The sequence below is a fragment of the Dermacentor silvarum genome, chromosome 1 (assembly GCF_013339745.2).
Source record: "Dermacentor silvarum isolate Dsil-2018 chromosome 1, BIME_Dsil_1.4, whole genome shotgun sequence".
Classification (NCBI taxonomy): Eukaryota; Metazoa; Arthropoda; class Arachnida; order Ixodida; family Ixodidae; genus Dermacentor; species Dermacentor silvarum.
In genome coordinates this window covers 382,405,078-382,421,338 of record NC_051154.1, presented here as the reverse complement: position 1 = coordinate 382,421,338, position 16,261 = coordinate 382,405,078, and the positions used below count along the sequence as shown (strand labels likewise).

Here is a 16,261-nt window from a genome sequence, read left to right as displayed (position 1 = left end):
TCACACCCGCACAGGAACACATTGCAAGACTACGGAGGCGGTTTGTCCGCCTGCCATGTCTTGGCCGCTAAGTTGGGCCGCGGTTTTAAAGTAGAGCGCCGAATTCCTGGGGTTTTTGGCGGCGGCTCGTCACTGCCACCACCTGGCTCTGCCCTTTTACCGACGAACTCCTCGTGGGAGCGCTTCCCAGCTGTCAGGGCGGCAGCCTCCTGGCTGAAATCCATGGTCTCAGGGTTCCTAGGCTCCACGTTGTCGGGAGTTTTGGCGGAAACTGTCGTCGCATCCTCTAGCTTGCCTTCGGATTTCGGCTGAACCTCACGTTGCACTTCTACGGCCACCGCTACTGCATTGGACGTCGGCGTACTATGCTTAGTCAGCGGCGTCAACGTAGGTGCATCCCGAGTCGCTGGTTGCCCAGTTTCACGGGCCGCATCCTCCGCGTCCGCCTCGTCCATTAGCAGCTCAGACGAGTCTTCACTAGTCCCGGGGCCAGCGATGCTCGCATAAGTGCGGGCACATTGGCCGTCTTCGTGGCCGAACCAGCGGCAGGCTCCGCAACGTGGGACCCGACAATCTTTACGGACGTGGCCCGTATTCCGACAGCGAAGGCATAACGGAGGCCTGCCTGGTACGACGACAAGCGCCAACTCATCGCTAACGTTGAGCTGGTGCGGCAAGTCATCGAGTTTCACGCCAGCTTTCAATTTCAGTGTGACGAGCCTCGTTGTAGAGCCCTTCTCTGACATACCCCGCACACGCCAACGCTCCCGGGATACTTCGGTGACTTTTCCGTATGCCGCAAAGGCGGCGCGTACGTCTTCGTCCGGCACGTTGTGCAGCAGCCAGTGAAGCTTGAGTCGCACGTCCAGGTTCGCCGGATATATCACCAGGCAGCGGTTTCCTTTCACCAGCAGCTCACCGACGCTGACAATCTTCGTTACTGCTTCAGAATCCTTGAGAGTAACGGCCCAGACGTGGCTCATCCGATACGCCCACAGGGCGATAACATCGGCGAGCAGCTCATGCTGGGCTAACGTGTCCCGGAAATCCTCGACCCGATACGGGCGGGCCCTGATATCGGCGTGCAAAAAACAGTATTTACAACGAAACGCCCTGTAGGCAGCCCTGGCAAAACAACCGGGCATGTGCTCTCCTCTTCAGTAGCCCTGTTACCGCGACCAGACATGGCCGCTGAAGCCGCTCCTACGGAGCCCGTCATCACACGTCTGTCATGCTCGGTGGCCGGAAGCAGAATCCACTGAGATATCGACGGAGCTGATGGGCGACACCTTCCGATCGCATTTCGTACATTCATTTTTCGCACGCTTAAGGTAGATCAAGGCTGACGTTATTTAAAAATTATGTCCTTATCCATACCACCAAAAAAATAGCGGAAAGTAATCAACACAGCTGGTGATAAAAAGTAAGCCATGACTAGAAATAAAAATTCACACAAGTTTGCACTCTTTCGCGCAAAGCTGACGCACAGCGAAGCTTACTGGCTGGTACTGCTAGGTATTAGCTTGGTTGCTGCTAGGTCTTGGTTTAACTTAAGTACGCATGTAGGAAGGTTTTCTCGGGCGATCATTTTTGAAGGGACCTTCCCTTTCGCGACATTTCGCGAGACTAGCGCTGGACGCGTCAGCGCCTACGAGCTACAGCGCTCCCGACATGCCACAAACGCAGGCAGTAAAGGTTGGCACAGTACCAAGGACGCCGAACACAATGGAGGCTAGCCGCTCGATATCAATCGGCCAGATTTGCTGTGTCTTGAGCTTTGCACGGCCTAGTGCAAGCTTTCGCTTTTCTTTTTCTCCTGGCTCAGCGCGCCGCGGAGAAAAGAGAGGCGGGGGTCGGAAAGGCAGGGAGCTGGCGAGGAGGAGACCGCGTTTCTTCGCCTTCTCATCCTGGATGCCATGGCTACGGCGCGGCAGTTTCTTGGCACGCACCACAAATTACGGCTGGCTTAAACAGCTTCGCTGTTAAAAGTCCGTCGAGCCCGATCCGAATAAGCGACCTATGGATAGCTGTTTCTATAATAGCACACCTACAGTCCACCACTCAACCAACTCAGATATTGACAAAGCTGATGGGCAACACCTTCCGATCGCATTTAGTGCATTCATTTATCGCACGCTTGAGGTAGATCAAGGCGGACGTTATGTGAAAAAATTTGTCCTTATCAATACTCCCCCTCCCCCCCATGAAAAGAAGAGCGGGAAGTTATCAACAGTGGTGGTGATAAAAAGTAAGCCTTGACAGGCAATAAAAAGTCCGTCGAGCCGGATTCGAACCAGCGACCTATGGATATCTGTTTCTCCAATAGCACTCCTACAGTCCACCGCTCAACTTTTTTTTTATTTATTGCCGGTCTTTGACAATGTACAATGCACACAGTATAGAAACAGACATCACAAAAAGAACACCTACAGAACATAGTGAAAAACATGAAGCCATCCGCCCAACATGGACTGGCGTTGTCAAACTAAAATTCTTTTAAAGCTGTCAGAGGTTCTATCCTCGACAACCAATCGGGTACACAATCTTGCATTTTCTTCATTTCAATGAAACGAGACATACTTTCTCGAAAATAAGTACGAGCAGGCCTAGCATCTGGGTCGCAATGGTACCCAGCCATTCGTGCCCGCCATAAACAGTGGAGGCCATTGAGCATAATTAGGTCGTATGGAACCCCGTCCTCATTCTCAATCGGTAAGTACCTGATCCCATGCGGATTCAACGGAAACTCCTTCTTGATTGTCCGTTTTAGGACGTCCCAGAAGTAGACACCTTCCCAGCAATGCAAGAACACATGATCTACAGTTTCAGGTTGCTTGCAAATCAAGCAGTGTGGGCCCCATGGTACAAGGAAGCCGCGTTCTTCCATGAATGTCTTCACTGACAGTGTTCCTGGGTGTAGCCTAAAAAAGAATGTTTTGCCCCAGTAGGCACCTCCATTCTTTTCACCCGTTTAATGACATCCTGTCCTGGTCCTCCACTGTATATCGCTCTGTATAATGGCACTGGAAATACAATATCGCACACATCTTTATATAATGTCTTTCTTTTCACGCCGGATAAATACTCGAAAGAAAAACGCACTGAAAGAAAGCGCACACTATCGACTACTTCTTTAAGATAGGCGCGAATCGTTCCTGGCATACTATTGGTACTAACAATCAGTGCCGGCAGCGCAGCTCTTAATCTGAGCTGTAATACCGTACGCAGAAAAGGATCACGCACATCTCGAAAAAACAAAAATCTATTGACAAGCTGTCGTACAAAAAGATGCGCCAAGCCCAGGCCACCATCCTTCACCCGCCTGAACAGGTTTGTTCGGCTACATCTTTCCCGGCTAGATTCCCAGATAAAAACGGCGAACACTCTGTGCAACTTTTGTACGTTTACCCTTGAACAAAATAACGTCTGCATGACGTACCACAACTTTGTAATGAAAAACATATTGCATACAGTTGCCCTTGCAAAAATGGACAGGTTGATGCCTTTCCACCTGTCTGCTTTTTCTCTTGTTTCTTTTATTTGGTTTGTCCAGTATTCCTCGCTCTGTTTGTAGCTGTCCAAGGGAACGCCGAGATACTTGGTAGGGGTTTTCACCCAGCTCACATTCGCAAAATTGTCCGGGGCCGAGGACCACTCTCCGTGCCACAATCCAAGGGACTTACCCCAGTTCGCTTTACTGCCCGTCACATCACAAAACTGTTTCACAACGCATATTGTTTCCGTTACACTTTCTCTGTTTGTACAACACACGGCGATATCATCTGCATATGCCAGGAGCTTGACTTCTGTGGCTGCCAAGCTATAACCTCGTATTTGATCATTCTCAGTTATCGCCAAACACATCGTTTCAATGTAAACTGCAAACAAAAGAGGACTGAGGGGGCAGCCTTGACGCACAGAACGCATGACGTTAATGGGGGCCCCCAATGATTTATTCACAATTAAGCGTGTTGTGCAGTTCTGATACGCCAATGCCACTCCCTCAGTGATGATGGCACCTACATTAACGTGATCCAGAATGGCAAACAAAATATCATGAGACACACAGTCAAAAGCTTTCTCTAGGTCAAGCTGGAGCACTGCGACGCCATCGTAAGTGATGTCACAGCACTCGAGCAGGCACCGCATCGTGTGAATATTCGAAAAAATTGACCTCCCTTTGATCCCACACGTTTGGTGGTCTGCGACGATTTCTTTGATGACGCTTTGAAGTCTGGCTGCCAAAACCTTCATGAAAATCTTATAGTCGACATTGGTTAAAGATATCGGCCTATAAGATGTCACGAGCCTAAGTTTCTCCGCTTTGTCACTCTTAGGTATCAAGATGGTATGCGCTTTACCAAAAGAAGGCGGCAAAGCTTTGTTCACATACGCGGCGTTAAACAGGTCTGTTAGCAGGGGCGACAGTTCTTTCTTGAAGGCTTTATAAAAACACGCGCTCAGACCGTCAGGTCCGGGTGATTTGCCATTGTTCAAATCATTTATTGCTTTTTCGACTTCGTGGTCTCTTATATTGCGTTCTAATAGGTCCTTCGTGTCGTCACTTAATCGCGGCATGCGACTGAGAAAGACCCTTTTGAACTCATCTACATTGGCTTCTTGATATGCAAACAATGACTGGTAATACTGTAAAAACGCTCGGCCTATGCTCTTATTATCGTCTACGAGTGTGCCATTCCACGAGATCTTATCGACATGATTACGTCGACCATGAGCTTTTTCAAGTCCAAGCGCCCTTTTGGTGGGCGTCTCCCCCGCTACTGATGCATTTGCTCTTGCGCACACAATCGCACCTTGATAGCGTTCTTTGTCCAACTGTTCGATTTTTTCTTTGATGGTTCGCATATCTTGCTTATACGCCCCTGGCTCTTCGCACTCCAGCGCTATCAGCTGATTAAGTATCTTTCGTAAGTCTCGTTCTTTCATTTCCCTCTCAAACGTTAAGCAGCTAGATCTTTCTATTGCTTTCATTTTTACCTTCTGTTTGAACCATTCCCATTTCTCTGCTATTGTTTCAATACATTCATCGCTTACTTCCATAACGGCCTCGTGAATTGCGTCTACAAATGGCGCGTCTTTTAGAAGTAAGGCATTCATTTTCCATTGGTCCCAGTTAAAAGATTGACTCTTCTTCTTCATTCCTATGGTACACATCACCAAGCAGTGATCGGAGAACGACACAGGTGCAACAGAATAACTGTGGCACTTTGGAATCATGTCCTGTGACATGTACAAGCGGTCTAACCGCGCATGGCTACTGCCTTGAAATCGCGTATACATCACTTCCCGCTCCCCCTCTAGACACTCACATACATCGTCTAGTTCACTTTCGCTGATCAGCCTAGACAATATATGACTGCTTTTATCGCGGATACCACCATTATTGCATCTATCACGAGCACTCAAAACACAGTTGAAATCCCCCAACAAAAGCATGCACTTTTCACTGCTAATATACTGAAAAAGACTCGAAAAAAATAATGCACGTTCTTCTACCCCATTTGGCGCATATATGCATATAACTCGGAATTCAACTTTACAAAACACAAAATCGCAAATAACAGTCCTTCCCGACTGACATGAAAACACACTTTGAACAACCAGGTCTCGTAACTTCTTAACAAACAGGACACATCCAGCGGACGTCCCTACCGCGTGGCTCACGACTGCATAATATCTAGTCGTGAAACGCCGCACCATGCTCCCGGTCTCTTCCTCCCCGTCTACCTTGGTCTCCTGGACAGCTAAAACGTCTATGTCATAGTCAGTGATCAACCGTAGTACTTGACATTGCCTACGGCTAGCCGACAAGCCTCGCACGTTTAGTGTGGCAATGCTGAGAGACGGGTCAGGTGTCATGCTGTACTAAAGAATGAAGTAGGCCCGGAGCATGGTGCTTACCCTTCACGACTAGCCCTCGGCTAGCCGCCTCCGGAGCCGCCCGACTTCCCGGCGTTGTTGGTGGTGTGCTGCGCTTTGTCCACAGGCCTTCTCTCGGGCGGAACATTCGGTTTGGGTTTGAAACCCGAACGCCTCCCAAGAGGCGCTTTTGCCGGCGGCCCATCCCCGGTGCTGGATGCTGCGTTATCCTTGTCTCCGGCGTCGTCTCGGGGGCGCTTGAAGGTTGCACCGAGACTAGCAGCCCGGTCCCCGTCGTTGGCAGCCTCGCTCTGTTCCATTTCTGAATCTTCGTCATCGCTTTCGCCTTCACTCGCACCTTCCTTTCGAAGGACAGCTTCCGTGTCGACCCGTGGCGGCCCAGTCACTTGCTCAGCAGCTTCGTCCACCTTGGCTTCAGCGCCCTCCGGCACTGTCACGGTACTTGTTTTCGCTGGCGGCACTTGGTCTCCGGCTCCCTTGGCGGCGTCTTCAGCCTCGGCTGCATCCATCAGATTTTCGGCTGCCGCTTCACTCACTGCTGGGCCTGTCGCTGTAGCGTACGTCTTCACGCAGTCGGCCTTGACGTGCCCAAAACGTCTGCAACGGGAGCAGCGCGGCACCTTACACTCTCGCCGGACGTGCCCAGTGCCCTGGTAACGCAAGCACTGCATGGGCCGACCGGGAACGACCACCAAAGCGAGTTCTCCGTCGACGCGGACCTGATGTGGAAGGTCCTCTACCTTGACGCCGGTCTTCAGCTTGAGGAGCACGGTCCGCGTGGTAGAGCTCTTGTCCCCCATACCTTGGACACGCCACCTCTCCTGGCTTACCTCATCCACGTTGCCGAAAGGCGCAAACGCCACGCGGACGTCATCGTCGGCAACGCCATACAGCAGCCAGTGAAGCCGAAGCTTCACCTGCTGGTCCTGTGGGTCGACGATGACGCACCGTCGTCCTTTCACTTGAAGTTCCTTCAGGGCCACCAGCCGTTTCGTGGTGGTCGCATCCTTAAGGGTCACCGCCCACACGTGATTGATCTGGTACGCCCCTATGCATACCACGCCAGGCAGCAAGCCCGTCGGCAGTAGGGCGTCTCTGAAGTCCTCGACCCAGTATGGTCTCGCACGTACATCCCCGTGTAAAAACACGGTGTTAGTAGCCACTCGTCCTTTAGGCAGTTGCGGCAAAATAAAAGGGTAATCCTTCTCTTCGTCGTTGGTCCTGTTTCCGCGGCCAAAAGTGACCGCTGTCGCTGCCCCGGGAGAGGCCATGATTCACGAACCGTCACGCTCGGTGGCCGGAAGCAGAATGTCCACCACTCTACCAGCTGAGATATCGACGGAGCTGATGGGCGACACCTTCCGGTCGCATTTCGTGCATTCATTAATTGCACGCATGAGGCATATCAAGCCTGACGCTCCGTAGAAAATGTGTCCTGATCAATACCACCCAAAAAAAGAGCGGAATGTAATCAAGACTGCTGGTGATAAAAAGTAAGCCATGACTAGAAATAAAAATTCACACAAGTTTGCACTCTTTCGCGCAAAGCTGACGCACAGCGAAGCTTACTGGCTGGTACTGCTAGGTATTAGCTTGGTTGCTGCTAGGTCTTGGTTTAACTTTACTACGCATGTAGGAAGGTTTTCTCGGGCGATCATTTTCGAAGGGACCTTCCCTTTCGCGACATTTCGCGTGACTAGCGCTGGACGCGTCGGCGCCTATGAGCTACAGCGCTCCCGGCATGCCACAAACGCAGGCAGTAAAGGTTGGCACAGTACCAAGGACGCCGAACACAATGGAGGCTAGCCGCTCGATATCAATCGGCCAGATTTGCTGTGTCTTGAGCTTTGCACGGCCTAATGCAAGCTTTCGCTTTACTTTTTCTCCTGGCTCAGCGCGCCGCGGAGAAAAGAGAGGCGGGAGTCGGAAAGGCAGGGAGCTGGCGAGGAGGAGACCGCGTTTCTTCGCCTTCTCGTCCTGGATGCCATGGCTACGGCGCGGCAGTTTCTTGGCACGCACCACAAATTACAGCTGGCTTAAACAGCTTCGCTGTTAAAAGTCCGTCGAGCCGGATCCGAATAAGCGACCTATGGATAGCTGTTTCTATAATAGCACTCCTACAGTCCTCCGCTCAACCAACTCAGATATCGACAAAGCTGATGGGTGACACCTGCTGATCGCATTTAGTGCATTCATTTATCGCACGCTTGAAGTAGATCAAGGCGGACGTTATTTAAAAAATGTGTCCTTATCAATACACCTCCTTCCCCCCCACGAAAAGAAGAGCGGGAAGTTATCAACAGTGGTGGTGATAAAAAGTAAGCCATGACAGACAATAAAAACATCGTCGAGCCGGATTCGAACCAGCGACCTATGGATATCTGTTTCTCCAATAGCACTCCTACAGTCCACCGCTCTACCAACTGAGCTATTTTTTTTTTTTTCTTTATTGCCTGCTTTGACACCAAATGAACACACATATACATATATATACAAACAAATCACTCACACTAAAAATACATGGTCGCATTAAAAATGCTTAAAGTTTACGAGTTCATCTAGAATAGCCACCCACTCAGGAGGGTCGGCTTGCGCACGATACTGTGCTCTTAGATTTGCAATGCTTGCAATAAAATTTTCCCGCACCGAACAAACTTTCACATCGACATGGCGTACTGCCATCCTTGTTTTCCATAAGCTGTGGAGGCTCAGGAGCATGAACATATCGCAAGGTGTTCCATCACTATTATCTGTGGGCAGAAACCGTATACCAATTGGTGTAATTGGAAGTTCTTTGTAAGTGTTCTCTGTAAAATGTCCCAATGGAAGACAGCGTCCCAACAATCTATGAATGTGTGATCGATAGTCTCCGGTTTTTTACAGAGTGAGCAGTCAACACTCCATGGCACGTAAATACCTTTTTCGTGTAACCACGTTTTAACTGGCAAACAATTGGTATGTAGCTTAAAGAAGAAAGATTTTACTGTGGAATTAACGGGCATCCTTCTCACACGCTTCAAAACGTCATTTCCTGGACCTCCACAGTTAACAGCTCTGTATATTGGTGTAGGCAACATTACATCGATTAAGTCTTTGTACAGCTTCCTCTTTGTAATGTTAGACAAATATTCCAAAGAAAACCGTGCACGTAATAACCGAAACGACATAATCACCTCACGCATATACCCAGTCACACCTTGCCCACTGTATTCACTGCACGTTATGACGAATTCTGGTAGGGCACTTGCCAGTCGAACCTGTATCACCGTGCGTAAGAACTCGTCACTTTGCTCTCGTAAAAAAAAGAAACGCGACACAAGCTGCCTGATATACAGGTGAGCAAGCCCCAGTCCGCCACTGCGGACTGACCGAAATAAATTGGTGCGACTGACGCGTTCAAAAGTTGAACCCCATATAAACACAGCGAAAACCCTATGAATCTTTTGCACACACATCCTAGTCATGTACATAATTTGCAAAACATACCATACTCTGGCAACTAAAAACAAATTACATGCACTGGCACGTCCGAACATTGACAGGCCTCGGCCAGTCCAGCTGCTTGTTTTTTCCCTCATCTTGTCAGTTTCTTCAAGCCAATAATCTTTAGTATCTCTGTAGTGCTGTAGCGGCACTCCCAGGTACTTCACAGGTGTAGTCGTCCACCGTGTCGAAGCGAAGTGTTCTGGCGTTACGTCCCAGTTGCCGTGCCATATACCAACGCTTTTATCCCAGTTGATCTCCGATCCTGATTGCTTGCAGTATGCCTTTGTGACTCGAACAACTTCCTGGACGCTTTTTTGGTCATCACAAAAAACAGCGATATCGTCCGCGTAGGCCAGCACCTTCACTTCAGTCATCTGTAGTCTAAACCCTCTAATATTTTCGTTACTGATTACAGCCAAACAGAAAGGCTCAAGGTATAATGCAAAAAGTAAAGGGCTTAGTGGACACCCTTGCCGAACACTTGATTTGACAGGTATTCTTTGACTAAGGCTTTTGTTAATTATAACCTGTGTAGTACAGTCCTGATATGCCATTTTAACTCCCTGCATAATAACATCACCTACGTTTACATGGTTAAGTATCAAAAAAAGTACTTCGTGCGACACTCTATCGAAGGCCTTTGCTAAGTCGAGCTGTAACATGGCAACTCGGCCAGCAAAAGCGTCAACACATTCAAAGACACTGCGAGCTACATGAGTGTTCGTACAGATAGTACGTCCTTTTATACCACATGTTTGATGTGGTCCCACCAAGTCTTTTATCACAGTTTGTAACCTGTTCCCAAGAATCTTCATTAACACTTTGTAATCACAGTTGGTTAGACTTATTGGCCTATATGAACTTACTGACAGTAGCTCCTCACGGTCATCTGTTTTCGGAATTAAAACCATGTGGGCACTTCGAAAAGACGGCGGTAGTTGTTTTTTGTCGTACGCCTCCGCGAAGACATGATACAATATCTGTGATAACGCAGGCGCAAAAGCCTTATAGAATTCGGCACCCAGGCCATCCGGCCCCGGCGCTTTTCCTACAGCCATATGTTCTATCGCGTGTTCAATTTCTCGCTTGCTGATCGTCTCTTCTAATCTTTCTGTTTCCTCTTTATCCAGTCGTGGCATGGCCTTCAAAAAGTTTGTTTGAAAGCCCAAGTCAACCGATCTCTTGTAACCAAATATTTTGCGGTAATGTTCTTCAAAAGCACGTTTGATCATTTCACACTCTGAAGTTATCTGATCATCGTACACTATTTGTTTGATTTCCTTTTTAAGGGCGTATCGCTTTTCGTCTGCCAGCGCGCGTTTATTTGGCCGCTCATCGACCCAAAACTTTCGGCTCTTGCCCGGACTGTAGCAGCCCGATATTTTTCATCGTCAATAGCTTCTAGTTCTTTCTTCACTTTACTGATATGTCCTGTAAACATTCCTGGTTCGGCACTCTCCATTTCAAGCAGCAGTTCAAGTTGTCGTTGTAGCTCTTTTTCTTTCATTTTTTCATTGTGGCTCTTCACGCTACCCCTTTCTATCGCTATCATTTTAACCTTGATCTTTAGGTCCTCCCACGCTTCCGCATAGTGCGCTGGCTCCTTAGCTAGCATTTTTTCAATTTCCTCTTGTACTTTTTTAACGAAGCGCTCATCTTCAAGAAGCTTCCTATTAAATTTCCATAGGTACCAGTTGAATTTACGTTCTTTCGGTCGGGACCCAATTTCAAAGTGTACCATACTGTGATCACTGAAGGAGACTGGCTTCACACCATAGTTGCTGCATATTGGTACTATAGCAAGCGATACATACACTCTATCCAACCTCGCATGACTGTCACGTTGAAAATGCGTGTATTTTGGTTGTGTGGCGCTCATTAATAAGCGGCCAACATCTTCCATGTCAGTATTCCTGGACCAGGGTATTTAGCAAAAGAGCACTTTTATCGCGCACGAAGGTTCGCTTAGCGCGATCATCGGTATAGCATACGCAGTTGAAATCTCCCAACAATATAACATATCTTTCACACTTGAGATACTGTTCAAGCTCTGCGAAAAAGGCACTTCTCTCCTGCATATCGTTCGGCACATACACACAAATCAGTCTCCATTGATAACCGCTAAAAGAAAAATCATACACGATAAGCCGTCCAGTTTCATTAACCTTGAGAAATTGCTCTGTAATATCCAAACTTTTCCGCACCAAAAGAAGACAGCCACCGGACGTACCCACGGAATGGCATACGCATGCGTTGTAGTATGTTCTAAAAGGTGCCACCATGCGATCAGTTTGTTCTTCGCTTTCAACCTTTGTTTCCTGTATTGCTACAAGATCCAATTGATTCTCAGCACATAGGCGATTAACTTGGTACTGCTTTCGTCTTGCGGCAAGACCTCGAACGTTAACGGTTGCAACACGCAGTCCTCTAACCAAATCCCCTACCATAATAATTTGGAGCAAACTAATCGCACGGTTCCACACACCCCTCGCGCGCTAAACCTAGGCTAATCGAATCACGCGTACAATAAGGCAAACATACAACACTGCACTTTTCAATTGTGGTTTGGATGCGTACCTCAGATACGCAGTACATCCGCCTCCTCGTCTTCGTATCCATTGTGCGTGGTTCATCGCCCATTCGCCATGAAAGGCATGGGCTGGCGTCCTACACGAGTCTCGTGACCGCCGGTTTTCTATCCGGCGGAATGTTCGGCTTTGGTCGGAAAGTTGGCCGCCTTGTAACCACAGCCTTTGGCGGTGGTTCCTCGCTTGTAGGGTCTCCTGTGTGGTCTTGTTCACCAGTCGCTTGGTCACGACTCCTCTTCGTCACACTTCCACTGGTGGAAGCTACGTCCATTTCCTCATACTGTGGCCCTTCGCTGTCTTGATCCCCGGAGCTCTGTGCCTTTTGCGAGTCGCTGCCTTCCTTCACTTTCTCTTGCCTATCGCCCGCTCGCGAGTCAGGTTGCTCAGGGGGCGTCAGTTCAGGGGGCGTCTCCTGTACTTTCACATTCTGCGCGTCACCAGGGCATACTTCCTCGACTTCGGCTTCGTCCATAAGGAGTTCTGCCACTTCTTCCTTCTCTGCAGGGCCCGTCACACTCGCGTACGTTCTAACGCATTGTGACTCATCGTGTCCATAACGCCGGCAGAGCGCGCAGCGTGGAACGCGACATTCACGCCGTATATGCCCTGTGTTCCGGCACCGAAGGCAGAGCGCAGCTCGGCCTGGCGCGACAACCAATGCCTCCTCGCCTGCGACACGCAGCAAATGTGGCACGTCGTCCACGGTTAGGCCTTTCCGCAGTACCAAGGTGACAAGCCGTATTGAAGAACTCTTGTCTTGCAGACCATGAACGCGCCACCGCTCCCGCGTAATCTCCTTAACAACGCCGTAAGGTTCCAAGGCCTCGCACACATCCTCATCTAGCAGGTTGTGGAGCAGCCAGTGAACCTTCAGGCGTATGGCTTGATTTCCAGGGTCGATAATCAGACAGCGACGCCCCTTCACCTTGACTTCTTTTTCTCGTAGCATTTCTTTCACCGCATCAGCATTCTTGAAAGTCACGGCCCACACGTGACTCATTTTATAAGCCCCGTAACGCAACTACGTCAGAGAGCACCTTCAAGTTTTCCAGCATGTCCCTGAAGTGTTCCAACGATACGGCCTTGCACTCACATCGGCATGTAAAAACAAAGTATTGGAAACAACTCGCCCAGTAGGTAATTGTGGCAGAAGTACTTGATATCCCGTGGAATCCTTGACAGTTGTCCTGGTACCGCGGCCCTGTTGGGCCGCTGAAGCCGCCCCGTTGTTAACGGAGCACATGTCACCCACGTCCGTTCACTACGGTGGCCGGAAGTGCTCTGACCCAACTGAGATATCGACGGAGCTGATGGGCAACACCTTCCGATCGCATTTAGTGCATTCATTTATCGCACGCTTGAGGTAGATCAAGGCGGACGTTATGTGAAAAAATTTGTCCTTATCAATACTCCCCCTCCCCCCCCCCCCCCACGAAAAGAAGAGCGGGAAGTTATCAACAGTGGTGGTGATAAAAGTAAGCCATGACAGGCAATAAAAACTTCGTCGAGCCGGATTCGAACCAGCGACCTATGGATATCTGTTTCTCCAATAGCACTCCTACAGTCCACCGTTCTAACAACTGAGATATCGACGGAGCTGATGGGCAACACTTTCCGATCGCATTTAGTGCATTCATTTATCGCACGCTTGAGGTAGATCAAGGCGAACGTTATGTGAAAAAATTTGTCCTTATCAATACTCCCCCTCCCCCCCCCCCCACGAAAGAAGAGCGGGCAGTTATCAACAGTGGTGGTGATAAAAAGTAAGCCATGACAGGCAATAAAACTTCGCCGAGCCGGATTCGAACCAGCGACCTATGGATATCTGTTTCTCCAATAGCACTCCTACAGTCCACCGTTCTACCAACTGAGCTATCGACGGAGCTGATGGGCAACACCTTCCGATCGCATTTAGTGCATTCATTTATCGCACGCTTGAGGTAGATCAAGGCGGACGTCATGTGAAAAAATTTGTCCTTATCAATACTCCCCCTCCCCCCCCCCCCCGAAAAGAAGAGCGGGAAGTTATCAACAGTGGTGGTGATAAAAAGTAAGCCATGACAGGCAATAAAAACTTCGTCGAGCCGGATTCGAACCAGCGACCTATGGATATCTGTTTCTCCAATAGCACTCCTACAGTCCACCGTTCTAACAACTGAGATATCGACGGAGCTGATGGGCAACACCTTCCGATCGCATTTAGTGCATTCATTTATCGCACGCTTGAGGTAGATCAAAGCGGACGTTACGTGAAAAAAATTTGTCCTTATCAATACTCCCCCTCCCCCCCCCCCCACGAAAAGAAGAGCGGGAAGTTATCAACAGTGGTGGTGATAAAAAGTAAGCCATGACAGGCAATAAAAACTCCGTCGAGCCGGATTCGAACCAGCGACCTATGGATATCTGTTTCTCCAATAGCACTCCTACAGTCCACCGCTCTACCAACTGAGCTATCGACGGAGCTGATGGGCAACACCTTCCGATCGCATTAGTGCATTCATTATCGCACGCTTGAGGTAGATCAAGGCGGACGTTATGTGAAAAAATTTGTCCTTATCAATACTCCCCCTCCCCCCCCCCCCACGAAAAGAAGAGCGAGAAGTTATCAACAGTGGTGGTGATAAAAAGTAAGCCATGACAGGCAATAAAAACTTCGTCGAGCCGTATTCGAACCAGCGACCTATGGATATCTGTTTCTCCAATAGCACTCCTACAGTCCACCGTTCTAACAACTGAGATATCGACGGAGCTGATGGCCGACATCTTCCGATCGCATTTCGTGCATTCATTAATTGCACGCATGCTGCATATCAAGCCTGACGCTCCGTAGAAAATGTGTCCTGATCAATACCACAAAAAAAGAGCGGAAAGTAATCAAGACTGCTGGTGATAAAAAGTAAGCCATGACTAGAAATAAAAATTCACGCAAGTTTGCACTCTTTCGCGCAAAGCTGACGCACAGCGAAGCTTACTGGCTGGTACTGCTAGGTATTAGCTTGGTTGCTGCTAGGTCTTGGTTTAACTTAACTACGCATGTAGGAAGGTTTTTTTTCTTTATTGCCTGCTTTGACACTAGCGAAACAATACAAATGCATATATACAGTGCACCGACATCACGTCAGGCGGGATGGTCATATTAAGATTTCTTGAGGCACACCAGCTCATCAAGAATGCTAACCCAGTCTGCGGGTTCACTCTGTGCACGATACACTTCTCGTATAAAAGAAACACTTTCAATGAAGTTCTCTCGCGTAGAGCGTGCATTGGCGTCAGCATGACGAACAGCCAATCTCGTCTTCCACAAACTGTGGAGGCCCAGGAGCATGAACATATCAAAAGGTATTCCTTGATCACTTTCAACTGGCAGGAATCGAATTCCATACGGGGTTTATGGGAGTTCTTTTTTGAGAGTGCGCTGCAAGACATCCAATGAAATACTGCGTCCCGACAATCAATGAAGGCATGTTCAATTGTTTCGGGCTTTGTACACAGCAAGCAGTCGTTGTCCACGGTACGATATTCCTTTCTGTTCAAGCCATACTTTAACGGGGAGGGTGTTGTGTGTAGCTGGAAAAAAATGTTTCGCAGCAGGTCTACAGGCATCCTTTTGACTCGTTTCAGCACATCTTTCCTGGGCCTCCACAGTGAACAATCCTATACAGTGGGGTAGGTAGCATGCTGTCAACCAAATCGACGTACAGTTTTTTCTTTCTCACTGAGCACAAATACTCCAGCGAAAACCGTACAGAGTATTCGAAAAGACGCAACTACTTCACGATAATAACAGTCGCTCTTCTACTGATAACACTGGATGTAGTTAAAAAATTCCGGCAGTTCTGTTGCCATTCTCGCCTGAATGACAATGCGGAAAAGCATTTCATTCATCGCGCAGGAAAAAGAACCGCGATACAATCTGTCTGATGAACAAGTGTGAGAGCCCAAGACCTCCACTGCGAACACTGCGAAAAAGGTTTGTACGGCTGGTTCGCTCCCAAGTGGAATTCATATAAAGGTAGCAAACACCCGGTGCACTTTTTGAACACTGACGCGAGACACGAACATTATGCAGTATATACTGACTTTGGCAACCAAAAAACATTGCAAGCTGAGGCACGCGCAAACACTGATAATCCCCGGCCTTGCCATCCCTTATCTTTCTTTCATCAATTCTGTTTGTCCGCTCTATAACTGCGTGGAGTCTTGATAGTGCTCAAGGGAACACCTAGATAAGGTGCAGGCACTGTAGTCCATTGCATTCCGGCGAAATTAGGGGCATCGCGTCCACA

At 48.8% G+C, this 16,261-nt stretch overlaps 2 non-coding genes across 2 annotated transcripts; both read right to left on the bottom strand.

Annotated features, from left to right (window-relative positions):
* Positions 1-13,762: 13,762 nt before the first annotated feature.
* On the bottom strand, positions 13,763-13,857 carry Trnay-gua (transfer RNA tyrosine (anticodon GUA)). Its single transcript has 2 exons — positions 13,821-13,857; positions 13,763-13,798 (listed from the first exon to the last, which is right to left on the bottom strand). It is a non-coding gene; the product is annotated as a tRNA-Tyr (tRNA).
* Positions 13,858-14,340: 483 nt separating this feature from the next.
* Trnay-gua (transfer RNA tyrosine (anticodon GUA)) lies at positions 14,341-14,435 on the bottom strand. The gene is made up of 2 exons: positions 14,399-14,435; positions 14,341-14,376 (listed from the first exon to the last, which is right to left on the bottom strand). It is a non-coding gene; the product is annotated as a tRNA-Tyr (tRNA).
* Between the last annotated feature and the right edge of the window lie 1,826 nt (positions 14,436-16,261).